Below are 18,456 nucleotides of genomic sequence, written 5' to 3'. Positions count from 1 at the left end.
TATACCATGAACACAGGAAATTATAAATGTTACCTTATATGCCTAAAAGGACCATGTGGATGTAATTAAGTTAGGATCTTGAGATAAGAAAATTATCCTACTTTAATATGTACCTCTTTTTGACCACTTCCAGTTTGCCTTGATTCATAGACCTAACATTCCAGATTCCTATGCAATATTGGTTTTTATAGCATCGGACTTTACTTTCATCACCAGTCACATCCACAACTGGGTGTTGTTTTTTCTTTGACTCTGTCTCTTCATTCTTTCTGGAGTTATTTTTCCACTGATCTCTAAGAGCATATAGGGCACCTACGGACCTGGGGAGTTCATCTTTCAGTGTCCTATCTTTTTTCCTTTTCATACTGTTCATGGGGTTCTCAAGGCAAGAATACTGAAGTGGTTTGCCATTCCCTTCTCCAGTGAACCACATTTTGTCAGAACTCTCCACCAGGACCAGTCTGTCTTGGATGGCCCTACATAGCATGGCTCATAGTTTCACTGAGTTAGACAAGGCTGTGGTCCATGTGATCAGATTGGTTAGTTTTCTGTGATTGTGGTTTTCATTCTGTCTGCCCTTTGATGGATAAGGATAAGAGGCTTATAGAAGCTTCCTGATGGGACAAAGTGATTGATGGTAAAACTCAGTCTTGTTCTGATGGGTGGGGCCATGCTCAGGAAATCTTTAATCCAATTTTCTGTTGATGGGAAGGGCTGTGTTCCCTCCCTGTTGTTTGATCTGAGATCAAACTATGGTGGAGGTAATGAAGATAATGGCAACCTGCTTCAAAAGGTCCCATGCAAGTACTGCTGCACTCAGTGCCCTGACCCTTCAACAGGCCACCACTGACCCATGCCTCCGCCGGAGACTTCTGGACACTTATGGGCAAGTTTGGGCCAGTCTCTTGGGGGATCACTGGTCCTTTATCCTGGGTCTTGGTATACACAAGGTTTTGTTTGTGCCTTCCAAGAGTTTAATGCTCAAAATCCACCAAGCCAGGCTTCAACAGTACATGAACCATGCACTTCCAGATGTTCAAGCTGGATTTAGAAAAAACAGAGGAACCAGAGATCAAATTACCAACATCTGTTGGGTCATCAAAAAAGCAAGAAAGTTACAGAAAAACATCTACTTCTGCTTTATTGACTACACTAAAGCCTTTGACCTCGAGTGTGGGCTAGCTCCTCTCTGCTGCCACCCCTGTGGTGCTGGAGAGACTCTTGTGAGTCCCTTGGACTGCAAAGAGATCCAACCAGTCCATCCTAAAGGAGACCAGTCCTGGGTGTTCCTTGGAAGGGATGATGCTGAGGCTGAAACTCCAATACTTTGGCCACCTCATGAGAAGAGTTGAAAAAGACCCTGATGCTGGGAGAGATTGAAGGCAGGAGGAGAAGGGGACGACAGAAGATGAGATGGTAGGATGGCATCACCGACTTGGTGGACATGTGTTTGAGTAAGCTCTGGAAGTTGGTGATGGACAGGGAGGCCTGGTGTGCTGTAGTCCATGGGGACACAGAGAGTTGGACACTGCTGAGAGACTGAACTGAACTTAATATGTACCCCAATGTAATCATGAGAGTCTAGTAAGTTTCAGATAGAGAGGAAAGGTTAGTGTGTTGACATGATGACGGGTGTAAAAAATAGAATGATGCATTTTGAAGATAGAGCAAGTGGCCACAAGCGAAGGATACAGATGGCTTCTAAAGGCTGAAAATGATCAGGAAAAGATTTTTTCCTTCAGATCCTCCAAGATGTTGAAAGGAAACAGTCCTTTTGACACCTTGATTTTAGCCCAGAGAAACTAATTTTAAATTTCTGACCTCAAAAACTTTAGAAAAATAAATTAGTGTTGTCCTAAGCCAGCAAGATGAAGAAGGAACCCACTCCAGTATTCTTGTCTGGGGAAGCCCATGGACAGAGGAGCCTGGCAGGCTACAGTCCATTGGCTTGCAAAGAGTCAGACATGACTTAACAACTAAATAACCACAACCAGGTCAACAAGAAGGGGCTAGCAATCCACTCCAATATTCTTGCCTGGAGTATTCCATGGATAGAGTAAGAAGCCTGGCAGGCTTCAGTCCATGGTTTGCAAAGAGTTGGACAACTAAGCATCTAACACTCATTTTCAAGCCAACAAGGCTTCCCAGATGGTTCATTGGTAAAGAATCCACATGACAATGCAGGAGATGATGTGAGTTTGACCCCTGGGTTGGGAAGATCCCCTGGAAGAGAACATGGAAACCCACTCCAATATTCTTGCCTGGAGAATCCCATGGACAGAGAAGCTGGTGGATTACAGTCTATGTGGTCACAAAAGAGTTGGACACAACTCTGCAACTGAACAAGAAGCTAGCAAATTGGCATCAATTGTTTACAGCAGCAGTAGGAAACTAATACACTATGCCTTTCCAATGTTCCTTCTGTCTAGAAGCCATTTGTTGTTCTTTGCCTGATTAATTACTGACTATATCAGATTGACCCAGTCTCCCCACATTCTTTCTGCTGGAAATCCTAGGTAGGAAGTTATCTGGTTGCTTAGTTCCAGCTCATGCCTTTATCATAGCACTTACCCAATTTCCTTTAAAATTGTCCCTTAAGGCTCTGCCCACTTAAAATATGCATAATGCTCTGATGACAAAACAACCGTCTTACTCATATTTTTGGTTTGTTTAGCAACTAGAATAGAATTTGGAAAAGAGTTAACAGTAAATCTTTGTATAATTGATTTTCTTATATAAGATTTTCAAGAGTGTTTTAGAGCATATGCTATTTTTGAGAAAATTTTAATTAAAACATTTAATCTAATGAGATTGACATATATAGACTATTATATATAAAATAGATAACTAAAGAGAACCTAATGTATAGCACAGGAAATTCTACTTGGTGCTCTGTGGTGACCTAAATGGGAAGGAAATCCAGAAGAGGGGATACATGTATATATGTAGCTGATTCACTTTGCTATACAGCAGAAACTGACATAGCAGTGTAAAGCAACTATATACTCTAATTTAAAAAATACTAATCTTAAGAAAAACTTAAAGTGTAAAAATTTAAAAGTTTAAGATTGACTCTGAGTCAAACAAGAGAATTTATGCATACATACATATATGCATATCTATCTATATTTACAAAAAGATATTCTAATTTTCAATGGCATCCAGTTTCAGAAAATACTGATGATAGATGATCTGGATGCTAGATGGCAAGTGGGAGAGATAATCCAGGATTGGTAGCCTCAATTTAACTGACTACACTATTTGCTGTTCACTTGAGACTGTCACAATATTATTAAGTGGCTATACCCCAATACAAAATGTTTTTGGTGTTAAAAAAATAAAATAAAAATTTAAGTGACTACACTAATGACCTCAAGAGTTAGAAAGAACATTAGAAATGAAAAGATCAGATAATCCTAATCATTCAAATATTGATACACATAAATAAGATACTCCTGAATAAAAAATAACATTATGAGTTTTATACAGTGCCCATTGTTTCATTTATGTGCTTATTTGTTTTCACTCTGACGAGAATAGATCACATTATTTGTTTACTGAATGAATCTCTTAAAAATGAATAATGTAATTTTCCCTTCTTGCTTAGGAGTCAGAAAAACAACAATATGTGGAAAATGTAGTTTCTAAAAAATTTATAGCTTCCAGTTGACTCTATGTTTATTGACACCTGAAATTATGTCAGCCATTATCTTTGCTTTGACTTTTATTCTTGTTGTGGATAGAGTTCTTTCTGTTATGTACCCAGAGATAGTATCAAGGAGACAAGTATAAATTCTAAGAACATCAACTGATTAGAATAATCTAAAGTGAGTCAGGGAATCTCTCAGGTAGGTTTCAGTGGACATGGCATTCCCTCTGCTTCTGGGACTGATTTTGTGTCAGTTTTGACAACCACAACATTTAATAAAGGAGAGAACCCAAAGAAGAGGAACAAAGGCTTGTCATGTGACTATGGAGAAGGAAATGGCAACCCACTCCAGAATTCTTGCCTGGGAAATCCCACGGAAAGAGAAGTCTGGTGGGCTACAGTCCCTGGGGTCACAAAGAGTGGGACACAATATAGCAACTAAATAACAATATGACTATGCTTTGTGGGATTATTTTTCCTCAGAGACTGTAATATTGCAAAATTTAACTAAATATTTTGTATGGATACTAGTTAAATGAGTTTTATAATTCAAGTTATAATGAGCAGAGGCCTATAGCCATAAGTATTTATTGCTATTTGGCTGCATGATATTATTGCATTAAAACTGTTGTATTGCTAATGGTTAAGGATGCAAACACCAACTCAACGAAAAGTCTTCTTTGTAATCATTGGGGTTTTCAGATTAACAAGCTCTCAAATAGTTTAAACACGTGTACAAGATGGCATGTTTATGAAAGCATTTTGGTTATTTGAATAATATTTGCAGGAGGATTTTTGAGAATGTGGGAGGAGGTGCTAAGGGCACTATTTCCTATTTGCTTATCTGTGTATTGTCAAAAGATTTTAGAGCTAAAAATTATCATTTAGGCTCCAGTTTTCACATATACAAAGTGCTATACCTGTGTATCCTGTCCTAGAAGCTGCAAAGGCAGACATCGATCTAGATAAAAATGTTTCAAAAGGTCACTTTCAGTACCATTATAAATGCACAACATGGAAATTCCCATCATTGTTTGACCCATAATAAGCCATTCTGTGTTGAGAAAAACATTATTTCATAAATTAAAATGATGGAAATTAAAAACTGCATCAAGCACTGCAAAAGATTATCTTCTGATCTCTCAAGACTGTAGCCCAAGTTAGGAGATTATATACTATACATCAACCTATAGGTCTCTTCCACACTGAGCTGCAGATGAGAAAGAGAGCACATATTTATTGGAAGTCCCCAGCCTTCAGTTTTTCCTGAGAACTGTAAGATGAAAAAGTGCATTTTATCTGAGCATGATGAACTATGGAGTACTATGAGGAAGAAAGAGTGAAGGGTGAAGGCATGGGCTCTATAACCACTGCAGCCACTTGTCTTGAAGCATACATATCACAAAGGAGTTTACTTGGCAAACTTGCACAAACATTTTGTGAAAAATCCACATATCTCTCTGCTCATACTTCAGGGGAGAAACCAGAGAAGGTATGATTCTACAACTACAATTATTTAGCCAAGTTACAGAGAAATGATAAGCCCACTGTCTATCCAGCTACTTTATCTTCACAAGGATCTTCTAAGCACCATCAGACTAACGTGAAGAGAAGAATGCTGCTGCTGCTTCTGCTGTTTAGTTGCTCAGTTGTGTCCAACTCTTTGTTACCCTTTGGACTGCAAGGTGTAGAGAATGTGATATGCACAGGCCTGTACTGTAATAAACAGGGCTTCTTTGAAAAATAAGAATGACTTTCTTATCACCCCCAGGTGAAGGGCTGGGAGCAGTAAAAAGTACATCCTGGAAAAACATCTTGAAAACAAGATGTTGAAGTACTGATGTGACTGATGGAAAATGATTAGTGACTGTTCACATAACTAGAGCCTTGAAGGAGTTGCTGAGAAAGGGTGTCACTAGCCGAAGGGCTAAACAGTCATGAAAGTCCTGAAGGTTTGACATTGAAGACTGTGCATTGTATATCTTCATTCCCGATCTGAGATTGCAAAGAACAGATATCTCTAGGGCATGTACAGGGAAGTAGATATTAACAATAAAAAGCATGCAAAGATTAGGATCTGGGCTTTTGCCTACAAAGGGCATCAGCCCCCTGAACCCCACCTTATTTCTGAGTCTTATTTTTCTTTATTCTTCTGGAGCACCACTCCCTCAGGTCAGTTCGTTGTTTGGGCTGGTCCCGACACAAGGCTCCTCTGTCCATGGGATTTCCCAGGCAAGAATACTGGAGTGGGTTGCCTTTCCTACTCCAGGAGATCTTCCCAACCAAGGATCAAACTCGAGTGTCCTGCATTGGCAGGCAGGTTCTTTACCACTGCACTACCTAGAAAACCCATCTGCTCCTAAATGTGGGAAGAAGGTATTCAAGTTATAAGATGAAACTGTGATTAACTAGGTTTCATTTTTCCCTCCCCTCTAATGTTCCACTCACAGTCCCCAGGTCTACCTCATTGAGTTTTCAGATTATTTTGCTTCAGATTTTCTACTGAGGTGAAGACACAGAAAAAATGAGATTGGCTCTAGACTTTCTCTTCCAAAACAATGCATTGAAGCCTATAACAAAGATTGTAATTTTATTAAAGTTCACTGTTTCAATATGCAAAAACAAAGCTAGTTTGAAAATCACGCTGTTGAATTTATATGTAAAGACCATTCACAACATTCCTCTTCCATAATTTTAATCTATGTTGTGGTCTGCCGGAATGTCTCTTCATTTAATTCCTGGTATTCCCGGGTAGCATTAATGGTAAAGTACCTGTCTGCCAATGCAGGAGACATAAGAATCGCAGATTCAGTCCCTGACTAGGGAAGATCTCTTGGAGGAGAGCAGGGCAACCCACACCAGTATTCTTGCTTGGAGAATCCCCCTGGACAGAAGAGCCTTGTGGGCTACAGTCCAGAGGGTAGCAAAGAGTCGGACACGACTGAAATGACTTAGCACGCACATTGGTCATTTTTGTTGTGATATTTTTCTTTGTCAAAGTTGCTAGCAGTTTGCTAATTTTATTGATTTCAATGAACCAGTTTTTGGCTTCAGAGACTAACTTTTGATAGTTTATTTGTTTTATATTGCATTGATTTCTGATCTTTATTATTCTATTTCTTCTACTTGCTTTGCATATATTTCGATCTTATTTTCCTAACTTTTTAAAAGAGAAACTTAGATTATTGTTTTGAGATCCTTGTTCTTTTTGAATATAAACATTTAGTGGTATGGATTTTCCTTTAAGCAAATGATCTTATTGAACTAGTCAAGACCTTCACTAAGATGTTGATATGGTACAAGGTGGTAATAATGCACATACTTGTTTATTTTAAAGGGGATGTATCTAATTTCAACATTAACAATGATGTGAGGCTTTTGGAGACAAGCTTTAGAAGCATAAAAGCATTTATTAATCTAACAGTTTGCACCATATGTGGGTGTGGAATTTTGGCAACTGCACTTACTGTTGTTTTTATATCATTCTGTTTTTGTTTTCTCCCTTAACTGGTAAATCTTGTTAATTATTCAATATATTTGTGGATTTTCTAAAATTAAACAATACTTAAACAAACCTGACCATAGTAACATATACTCATGCATTCTTATTTTTTTTTTATTTTGCAATTGCCAGAATTTGATTGCTAATATTTTATTTATGACTTAGTATAAATGTACATGAGTAATTCTGTGTTGTAATTTTCCATTCTTGGACTGGCCTTGAATGGTTTTGGTGTCTTCATAGAATAGTTTGGAGAGTATTTGCTAGAAAAGTTTGTGTAACTTGGCTCTGAGATTCCTTCAAAATTGTTGGAATCTGTGTGTAAAATAGTTTTGATTTTTATTTTCTTTCTGGGAAAAGTTGTAAATTCAACTCATTTTTTCTATTTTTCTTCAGTTTTTAGTTGGGTATATTTTCTAGATTTTGTCCACTAAATGAAAGTTTTCAAATTTATTGATATAAATTACTTTATTAACACTGCAATGAATATTGTATATATAGTTTTCTTTTAATATCTAATAGAATTTATTAATCTCCCCCCAGTCAGTATTTCTCCTCTTTCTTATGAGTTTTTCCAAAATTCCATTTTAATATTCTTTGTTAAAATCTTAGCATTGTTATTCTTTTAAAAAAATGCATTAATTTTTATATCTGTGTCTTCTCTCCTTTTTTACATTTGGTTTTATTTGGTTCTTTTTCTAACATTTTAGGTTGAAACTCAGGTCATTAATTTTTAGAAAAAAATATTTTTTCAAATACAATCATTTAAGATTGCTACTACTGAGTCACTTCAGTTACGTCCGACTCTGTGCGACCCCATAGATGGCAGCCCATCAAGATGCCCCATCCCTGGGATTCTCCAGGCAAGAACACTGGAGTGGGTTGCCATTTCCTTCTCCAATGCATGAAAGTGAAAAGTGAAAGTGAAGTTGCTCAGTTGTGTCCAACCCTCAGCGACCCCATGGACTGCAGCCTTCCAAGCTCCTCCATCCATGGGATTTTCCAGGCAAAAGTACTGGAGTGGGGTGCCATTGCCTTCTCCATCATTTAAGATTAGAAGCAATTTATTGAAGAAACATTTTCATGCAGTTCAGCTTTATACATTGTGTTTTCACTAAAACTCAAAGTAAATTTGTTCATTTTGATTTTGTCTTCACTTCATGGTTATCTATAAGTGTGCTGTTAATTTTCAAACACGTAAGGACTTTTTATGCCCAGTTTTATTGACATCCTACTTAATATTTTATTTGTTTCGTTTGCTCATTTGTGTGACTTCATAAAATATGGGTTCTATGACCATGTAGGCCTAAAAACAAGGTTTATTTTCAAATTGTTGGTTTCTGGATTCTCTATATTAGTATTAAATAAAACTAATTCAACATATTGTTAAGGTCTTACATATCTTTGATAATTTTTGTCTTAGAACAATCATAAATAAGAGAACATTGAAATATCACAATATGATAATGCTTATTTTTTCCCCCTGTAGTTCTATGTAATTCAATATAATTTGAGTCCATTTAATTATATGATCACTACTTTAGTGATATATGTACTAGTAAATCAGAATGTCATTATGTAGTAACAGGTACTACATTTTTCCACTTTGATTAGAATTTTCTTGATATATCTATTTTCTTCATCTAACTTTCCATAATTTCATTTTTTAATGTTTTAAGCCTATATTAAATAGTATATAGATGAATTTTAAATATCTGACAATGTCTGGCTTTAAATTAGTGACTTTAAACAATTTGCATTAATTGTAATAGTCAATTTATATTTTCTTTTATCTACTTTTTGCTTTCCTTTGTGGATCTCATTTTTGCTCCTTTTTCCCTCTTTCATGACCATTCAGGATTGATTTAGGGTATTTTTTTTTTTATCCTTATTCAGAAATTTTGCAGTCTTATTTTCTAAGTTTAGTGAAAGCTTTGAATATTAAATAAATATTTTAAAACTAAAATTATTACTATTTTTTAAAATTATTATTATTTATGTATCTTTCTTAGCAACATTAAGAAACTAGAACATTTTTGACTACAGTTACTGGTCTCTAAATTTACATAGTTTTACATTCTTTATGGTAGTTCTCTTTTTTCTTTAACTCTGTAATATTAGGTATTAGTTAATTATTATTTTATATGCTTTGTCTAGGTCTGCTTAAATGTTTGCCAATTTATTTTCTGAATATTTTCTTTTTCTGCCAGGATGTCGTTTCTTCAGAGTTGTTTCATTTTTTTGCTTTCTCATTGTTTTAAATAACCTCTTTTTGTTTTGGTGTACTATCTTAACTAAAATGTTACTCAATCTAAATTTTCCTGTTAGGTGCATATTTAGTTTTCTCTCTATATAAATATGTCTGGAAATTTATCAGAAATAAACTCTTCAATTATTGCCTTTTTTCTCTTAATTCTATTTCCTCCTTGAAAGAGCCCAAATAAATAATAAAAAGTTGCAGTTCACCTTGTATATATCTTATCATCTTTTTCCTATTTCCTAAACCCTTGTCACTGTCCTGTGTTCTGAATATTTCCTCTAGCTTTATTTCCTCCTCAGCTGAGGTCAGTTTGTCTTTATCTCATTTATTAAGGTTTTATTTTTATTTCAAATCTGTATATTTTCATTTTATCATTCTTATGATTTGTTTTAAATCTGCCTGATCAATTGCTTAAGAGTACCCACTTACTTTGATTAAATAATTCACTCATTTATATCATCTAAACATTTAATCCATGATTAGGTCATATTTCTAAGCTAGTGACTTTATTTTCTAAATGTTCTTTGCCAGAGTCTAGCTCCAGCAGCCAGGGAATCAGCCTGAAGGGGTGAGTGGTGTTGGTGGGTGATGATGTAGTCTCTGACTCACAGTACGGAACTACATGTTTATTTCAAGCTTCAGGTTCTCTTTTATACTTTGACAAAAGCATTAAGTCAGAGGTTTGACGTTTTTAGTTTCCCCCACCCAGATTTACTGTACCCAACTTGTGATTACATTGTAACTCATGCTACATTCCTGTTTATTTCTTATCTTTTTAAATCCTGTTTGCCCCTAGCATCTTAAGATCACTGTCTCCTAAAAAGGCTTCTACTACTGCTAAGTTGCTTCAGTCATGTCCAACTCTGTGTGACCCCATAGACGGCAGCCCACCAGGATCCCCCATCCCTGGGATTCTCCAGGCAAGAACACTGGAGTGGGTTGCCATTTCCTTCTCCAATGCATCAAAGTGAAAAGTGAAAGTGAAGTTGCTCAGTCGTGTCCGACTCTAGCGACCCCATGGACTGTGGCCTACCAGGCTCCTCCATCCATGGGATTTTCCAGGCAAAAGCACTGGAGTGGGGTGCAATTGCCTTCTCCAAAAAGGCTTCTAGCTATTCTTAATTATTCCTAAACCCTAAACTCAGCAATCTTCTTTTGCCATAAATATTTCCCTCAAAAACAGGTCTCAGATAACAATCCTTCCCATAGCCTCAAGCTGTGGCCTATGTGCTCATCCTGGGACATTCTTTGTAAAGATCCTTGAACAAATGTCAATGGTTATTTTATAGATTATTTTCTGGACACAACTGTAGAAGGCTTTGTGCTTTCTCATGCTTCTCTCAAGCACTTTAACATTCTTTCCAGCCAGCTCAACCAAAGAAAGGAAAGAACAAGTCAGAATCACAAGGCCAAACTCCTTCATCCCAGGGCCGTGCCTGCAAGATGAGGAGAGGAGGTTGGGGCCGTGCCTCCATTTTGTCAGTAATGCCTAACGGGGTTCCCAACAGTTCTTGAAAGTTTAAATCTATTTTGTTGGTTTCTGATATATCTCACTCAAGGTGGCTTTTTTCCTATATACATAGAGATTGTCATTTATAAATTTTTTTGAATTTTGGAAAACCTGAAGATATAAACTGAAGCTGTTTTTCTACAGAGGGTGGCTGAGTTGGGGTTGGTGAATAGGCATAGAATATGTATCAGTGTCCTTCAGAGTCTTAAGTTTAATGTGGAAATTGTTATCAATTCTCACTCATCAGGTAGATGCTGATATTGGCATTTGCTTTCAGAGTGACTGACATATTGCATTTGCTTAAAGCTGTCTATTGGTGTCAATTTATAAGTTTTTTTTTGTTCTGGAGCAGTGTATCTATTATGTCTTATAGACCCAGAAGTGTATTAAAGTTAAATGCATTCTGCTTTATACATTTGTAAAAAAAATACTCTCTGGATCACTAGTTGGCCATATTCCCAGGGCAAAGAGATACACACCCACACACACATAAGCACACATAAAAAGAGAGAAAGAGGAAGTTATACTGCATTGTGGCTTCAGGGAATTTGCACCTTTAGCTCTTTCTCTTTACAATGATCTAAACCTCCGACTTTCCCCTCCTCCCCACCAGGCACACACACACACACACGCACCCCTCACCTCCCAGGACGCTGCATAGTCCTTACCCATATTTTCAGATCTCTCTCACTGTGCTAGGTTAGGTCCCCCTAGTGTATGTTCTCATTGTAACTTTTCCTCCATAGCATGCAAAACTGTAATTAGATAAATGACATGAACAAAGGAGCCCTTTCATCTCTTTAACATCGTCATATCCTTAGCAACATAGCTCCTGTCTTCATTAATATTATTAAGTGAATAAGTTAAAGGAAGTGGACAAAGAAATACAACTAGTAGAGGTGGCATTTCCATAAATACTGAATTTGAGCTCATTCAAATTAGATGAATCTACTGAATCTGAAAAGTCTCTTCACTACTGAAAGTACAAAGCACATGTAAGTTCCAAAATGCCTTGGAAGCTAATGTTATTTAAAATCTAGTTTTGACTGGCTAAACAGCAATTGAAACTGAGAATTCAGTTGTAAAAGACCATATTAAGGCTATTCTGTAAAATATTCAGAAGGTCTATATCCTACTACAAACATTCCTTGAATATATCTCCTAGAGAAATAGATACCTGATTTGTATAGATTTAATAAATAACAGACATAAATAGTTACTATAAATAATAACACTGATTATCCTGTGTAATCAAACCCTTCACCTGCTGAGATATGCAGTGCATTTATGCAGATCAGCTGTAGGCCTTTCATCCATGAAATTATAGAATGTATAATGTGATGGGCCATGATATATTCAGTGTAATTGCTTATTTATAAAAAAAGCTATCAACAGCCCACTTTAAATAAATTCAGAAATCACCATAGGGCATTTAGAAATGAATATTTTATATGACATTTTAAAAAGATTATGAGCATTTCTTTGAACAGTAAAATTAATGGCTGTTTGGCTGTTTAAACTCATCCAATGTAGATTCAGGATAATAGCATATAAACTGTAATTACTGTATTTGTGTTTTAATTAGGAATAACCATCTACCTTGCTAGCAATGCAAATCTTTTACCTAAAATATCAATAAAGGGAAAACAAATTAATGTGTTAAATATCCTCATGGATCTTTTGAAAGCAAAGTATATTTAATAGTAACTATCTGTATGCTTATCTATCACCTACCTACTCACACATCTATACTTTATCACATGGTTTTAAGTAAATTTCCCACAAATAAGCAAACATTTTGAACCTCAAATGTAACATTTAAAAACCTAACACTATTAACATAATCAGAAACAATGCACAATTTCTGTCTTTAATCTTTAGTATAAATGAATTTTACAGGAGTCTGAGCTGCATTACAAAGTTAGAATTAACATTAGATCCTCATATTTCCAAACTCAAGGTGAAAGAAGGTCAAGAATAACGATCTTGGAGTCTAGAATTAACTAAAGAATATTTCTGAATCATTCACAATAGTCATTGTCCTAGCAGAGAAGAAAGGGCACACTAAAATTTGTAAAAATACTGGAGGATAGAAATAATTGTTTTTATAAAACAATTCATCAGAAATTGATTAAAAATCCTCAGAGGGCCACAAAGTTATCTACATATTCCTGTTTATTCTTTGAGCAAAAATTATTCTCAATGCATTTTTTTGTACATGTTTTTTTCCCATGTTGAGATTAGAAATCATTAAGATGATGACAGATGTCTTTAAATATGTCTTAAATTTTTTTCTGCGGATATTAGTATGTAATCTCATACATAGAGCTTTGGTTATCACTCTTAGAAGTAAACCCAGTGCTGTGCAAGATATAGATGACATTGAAAACAGTATCTGAGGATCTCTTTTATTCCTAAAACAATTTCTACATTTAGAGAGTCTTTGAAAGCTTTCTTTAAAAATCATAGACATATTTACTCTAAAAGTAAATGATGTTCTGGTGAAGTATCAAGTTTATGTTGTCAAGATAGGCTCAGAAGAACAACTTGTAAAAAGCAATGAAATTCATACTATTTATTCTATTCATACTATTTATTACTATAATTATATATTACTTTAAAACTAATACTGAAGATAAAGGATGAAGACAAAGTGAATAGGAACTCTAAAACATATGGAATTAACATCAACTTTGTGAGAATCCAGAAATAAGGTGATAGGCAATGGCATCTATTTGCATGAGATATTTGACTTCTTTTTCATAAGAAGTGCAACTGATAACAGAATTGTAGGAAGTATGAGCTCTAGGACAGTTAAATTTGTCTATCTAAGAATTCCATGAACATGAGTGAGAATCAAGCCAACTAAAAGTACCTATAGCTGATTTACTTCATTTTGCAGCAAAAACTAACACAACCTTTTAAAGCAGTTATACTCCAATTAAAAAAAAAAAAAGACTTCCCTGGTGGCTCAGACGGTAAAAGCGTCTGCCTACAATGCAGGGGACCGGGATTTGATCCCCGGGTCAGGAAGATCTTCTGGAGAAGGAAATGGCAACCCACTCCAGTACTCTTGCCTGGAAAATCCCATGGGCGGAGGTACGTGGTAGGCTACAGTCCATGGGGTTGCAAAGAGTCGGACACGACTGAGCGACTTCACTTTCACTTTCACTTAAAAAAGAAAGAGGGGGTGAGTACATATAGACACAAGGATTCTGAAACATGTGTAGGTATTAACTGCCAAGCAGGAGATATAGGTTTGATCCCTGGGTCCAGAAGATACACTGGAGAAGGAAATGGCAACCCACTCTAGTATTCTTGCCTGCAAAATCCCATGGACAGAGGAGAATGGTGGGCTATAGGCCATGTGGTTACAAAGAGTTGGATATGACTTAACACTCAGAAATAACAATAATTTAAACTAGTTTCTCTAGAGAGCAGTGAACAGTGAAAGTCTCAAGTTCTTTGATTATACAGAGGCTTACAGGACTTCCAAAACCTGGAGAAACTAAGGAGTGAATGCTTAGATATACTTGTCTCAACGTCCTCTGTCCCTGTTCACATAACATGCAGGATTATTTGACTAATTTGGAACTAGATCTGTCCATAAGGGGGAAGGAAAGAAGAAAAAAGAGACATCTTCTCCTTCAAATTGAACCCTTAATATTTATTTCAATTTGACACCTCTTTCCTCCAACAATTAAATTCAAATAGCAAAGAAGACCAAAGTAGAAATTGATTTCAAATTATTAAAAAATAGATAAAAATCAGAGTGAGCCTATTAATTTCATTTTCTCTGTATGCATTCTAAAAACCACTAAACACTTTCATATTTTCAATCCATTAATTTATACAGCTGCTGCTGCTGCTGCTGCTGCAAAGTTACTTCAGTCGTGTCCAACTCTGTGCGACCCCATAGACCTCAGCCGACCAGGCTCCCCGGTCCCTCGGATTCTTAGCCACCCCTACCAGGCTCCTCTGTCCGTAGGATTTTCCAGGCAAGAATACTGGAGTGGGTTGCCATCGCCTTCCACAATTTATATAGCAGTGTAATATTAATTTTATGATATTACATTTTAACATGTTCTCAAATATTGCAGAACTGACTACAAAGTAAAGAGATATATAAAAATGGAATGGTGATCCTTTTATATTAGAAACATACAGAACATGTTTCTCATTATATACTTATGAATTATGTTTGCGTTTAATTTCTCTGTGTTCACACGTCCTATAGGACAATAGTAAATAAAGAAGAAGTTTTGCATGAGCATAGGAACACTTTCCATGGTTATACACTTAGGCTCAGTGCAGAAAAATTAAGCAAAATTGTCTATCTCCCAGTTTCTCCAAGAAGGAATTTGACTACATACTTCCCTAGCTGCTGCCTGAGGGTCTGCCTTCCTGACTGAATCCTCCCCAAAATTAATGGTTCTTGGAATATCCTCAACTACAGGGAAACATTAGTAACAAAGATGATGGCTTGGTCAATCAAAAAGTTTTGGGAAACATGGATGAAAACGGAAGGAATTATGTGAGGTGAAATAAACAGATAGAGAAAGACCAATACTGCATGGTGTTATTTACATGTAGAATCTAAAAAAACAAAGTCAAACTCATATAAATAGCAAATAAAATGGTGGTTGCCAGTGGCTGGGAAGTGTGGGAAATAGAAAACGTTTGGTAAAAGGGTACAATTTTTCAGTTATATGGTGAATGAGGTCTGAGGATCTAATGTATCTCCTGATAACTATACTTGATAATACTGTATTACCTAACTGAAATCTGCTGAGAGAGTATAGCTTAAGTGCTCTGTCACACATACACACACAGATTAAATATGAGACGTGTTAATTAACTGTGACAATTCTACCACAATGTGTACATATATCATCTCTCTTCACATCATGTACTTTTAAACATACTGCAATTTTATTTGTCAATTGTACCTCAATATAGAATTTTCTACATTTTTTCTTTCCTGTTGAAAAAAGGGAAATTTTCTGTGAAAAACTAAAGAACAGACACATGGACTTCAAGGTTATATCAGGAAGGTTGAAAATGTCATAAGACCAACCAACATGGAAAGATAATTTTTCATTTTGCATGTTTTATCATAATGTATTCACAAGATTTGTTTCCTATTTTAATATGCACTTTAATTTCCTATTTCTTTGTGCCTGGATGGGGGTGGTGGTAGGGTGAATAAAGTGACTTGTGAAAGAACATATTGTGGAATGAAACTTTTTTAACTTCTATTCACACACACACACACACACAAACAGTATTTGACATCTAATACATATTTTTCATGTAAGAGTAGCTTTTAATCTGTGATTTACACTAATTTTTTTTTTTTTGCGACATAAATACTACAACCATCAGAGAATTAAATAAAACGTGACCATTTTTCCCAAAGTGTTTTTTATAATGTTTTAAAAACAACAGAAATGAGAACACCTTGCTTTTGGCTAAGTGAAAATGATTTTAAACTTCTGGCTTCCAGAAACTGTGAGAGAATAATTTTTTTTTCTTTTTTTTATTGATAAAACAATGCCATTCTCCCAAATCTCCCCACCCTCTCCCTCTCCCACAGAGTCCATAAGACTGATCTATACATCAGTGTCTCTTTTGCTGTCTCGTACACAGGGTTATTGTTACCATCTTTCTAAATTCCATATATATGCGTTAGTATACTGTATTGGTGTTTTTTTTTTTTTTTCTGGGTTACTTCACTCTGTATAATAGGCTCCAGTTTCATCCACCTCATTAGAACTGATTCAAATGTATTCTTTTTAATGGCTGAGTAATACTCCATTGTGTATATGTACCACTGCTTTCTTATCCATTCATCTGCTGATGGGCATCTAGGTTGCTTCCATGTCCTGGCTATTATAAACAGTGCTGCGATGAACATTGGGGTACACGTGTCTCTTTCCCTTCTGGTTTCCTCAGTGTGTATGCCCAGCAGTGGGATTGCTGGATCATAAGGCAGTTCTATTTCCAGTTTTTTAAGGAATCTCCACACTGTTCTCCATAGTGGTTGTACTAGTTTGCATTCCCACCAACAGTGTAAGAGGGTTCCCTTTTCTCCACACCCTCTCCAGCATTTATTGCTTGTAGACTTTTGGATCGCAGCCATTCTGACTGGTGTGAAATGGTACCTCATAGTGATTTTGATTTGCATTTCTCTGATAATGAGTGATGTTGAGCATCTTTTCATGTGTTTGTTAGCCATCTGTATGTCTTCTTTGGAGAAATGTCTATTTAGTTCTTTGGCCGAGAATAATTTTTTATTGCTGATTTAAGCCACCAAGTTTATAGTGTTTGTTAGAGTAGCTACAAAAACTACTCACTAGTTATTATTACTCACAAAACTTTGTATAGGACGTCCTTATGGTACAGTGGTTAGGACTCCATGCTTCCCCTGCAAGGGGGTTGAGTTCCATCCCTGGTGAGGGAACTAAAATTCCACATGCCATGCAGCTCAACAAAATTAAAACAAACAAACAAAACCTATGGACAAATTTAGGTTGATCAAGAGCTCACTGCTTTAAAATTTGAATCCAAAACTATACTGTATGTATTCATTCCTTTAATACAGTATCAGGCATTCACCTTTCGATGAAGTATTGAAGCTAGTAGTTTTTTTTTTTCTAAAGCCCAAGAAAATCAATAAAGATTTCAGACCTCAAGTAATACATCAACCAGACAAGACAAATTCAAAATAGCTCACCTTGTATTAATGGGGGAAAAAGTATATTTAGTTTCCCAAAGCAATTTCAAAATGAGAAAAAAGTATAACACTCAAACATAGATGTGTGAATGCACTCCTTCTGCTTCTGGGTCTGGGGGGCTTTTTAAAATTCCAAATTGTGCATTTAAAATGTGCACTTTATAAAAATACAAATTTAAGTTATAAATATTTATATTACAAAGTTTATGCATTGTTTTACTTTACATTTAGCACATTTTATGTAATATATTAAAATAATTTGCCATCATTTAGAAAGTTGTAACTTTTTTCTACTTTTAGTATTAGGCTGATTTTTAAGGTTTTCTAGAAAAGGAAATGAAAACCTCAGTTTTCACAACTGGCAAGAATGTATTTACTTGAACTCATTTATCTTCCTTATGAGGAATATCTGTCCTTGTATATTTTAAAATATGTCAGCAACAAGCACTTGTAGAAAAAAACACTACATGAAGCGTGTGAAAGTCTGAGTTTATAGTTCTAGTTTTAATACTGTTTGCGTGCAAACCAAGAAACCTCAGTCTTTTGGAAGTTCTGCTTGATATCTATAATACACAGAAACCTCTTTATCTACTTGTAGGATTATTATAAAGATCAAATAAACTAATATGTAAATCTTTTTAAAAACTGTATTAAAGTCTACAAAATAATTATGAGAAAATATCAGTGTACTTATATCCTTGATAATTATCTATCAAAATTTTTTATGTAATACAATGAAAATTAGAGATACCGAGGGAACATTTCATATAAAGATGGGCACAGTAAAGGACAGAAAAGG

Source organism: Bos taurus, chromosome 9 (genome assembly GCF_002263795.3).
Source record: "Bos taurus isolate L1 Dominette 01449 registration number 42190680 breed Hereford chromosome 9, ARS-UCD2.0, whole genome shotgun sequence".
NCBI classification, from domain to species: Eukaryota; Metazoa; Chordata; class Mammalia; order Artiodactyla; family Bovidae; genus Bos; species Bos taurus.
Note: the sequence above shows the minus strand (reverse complement) of the source record.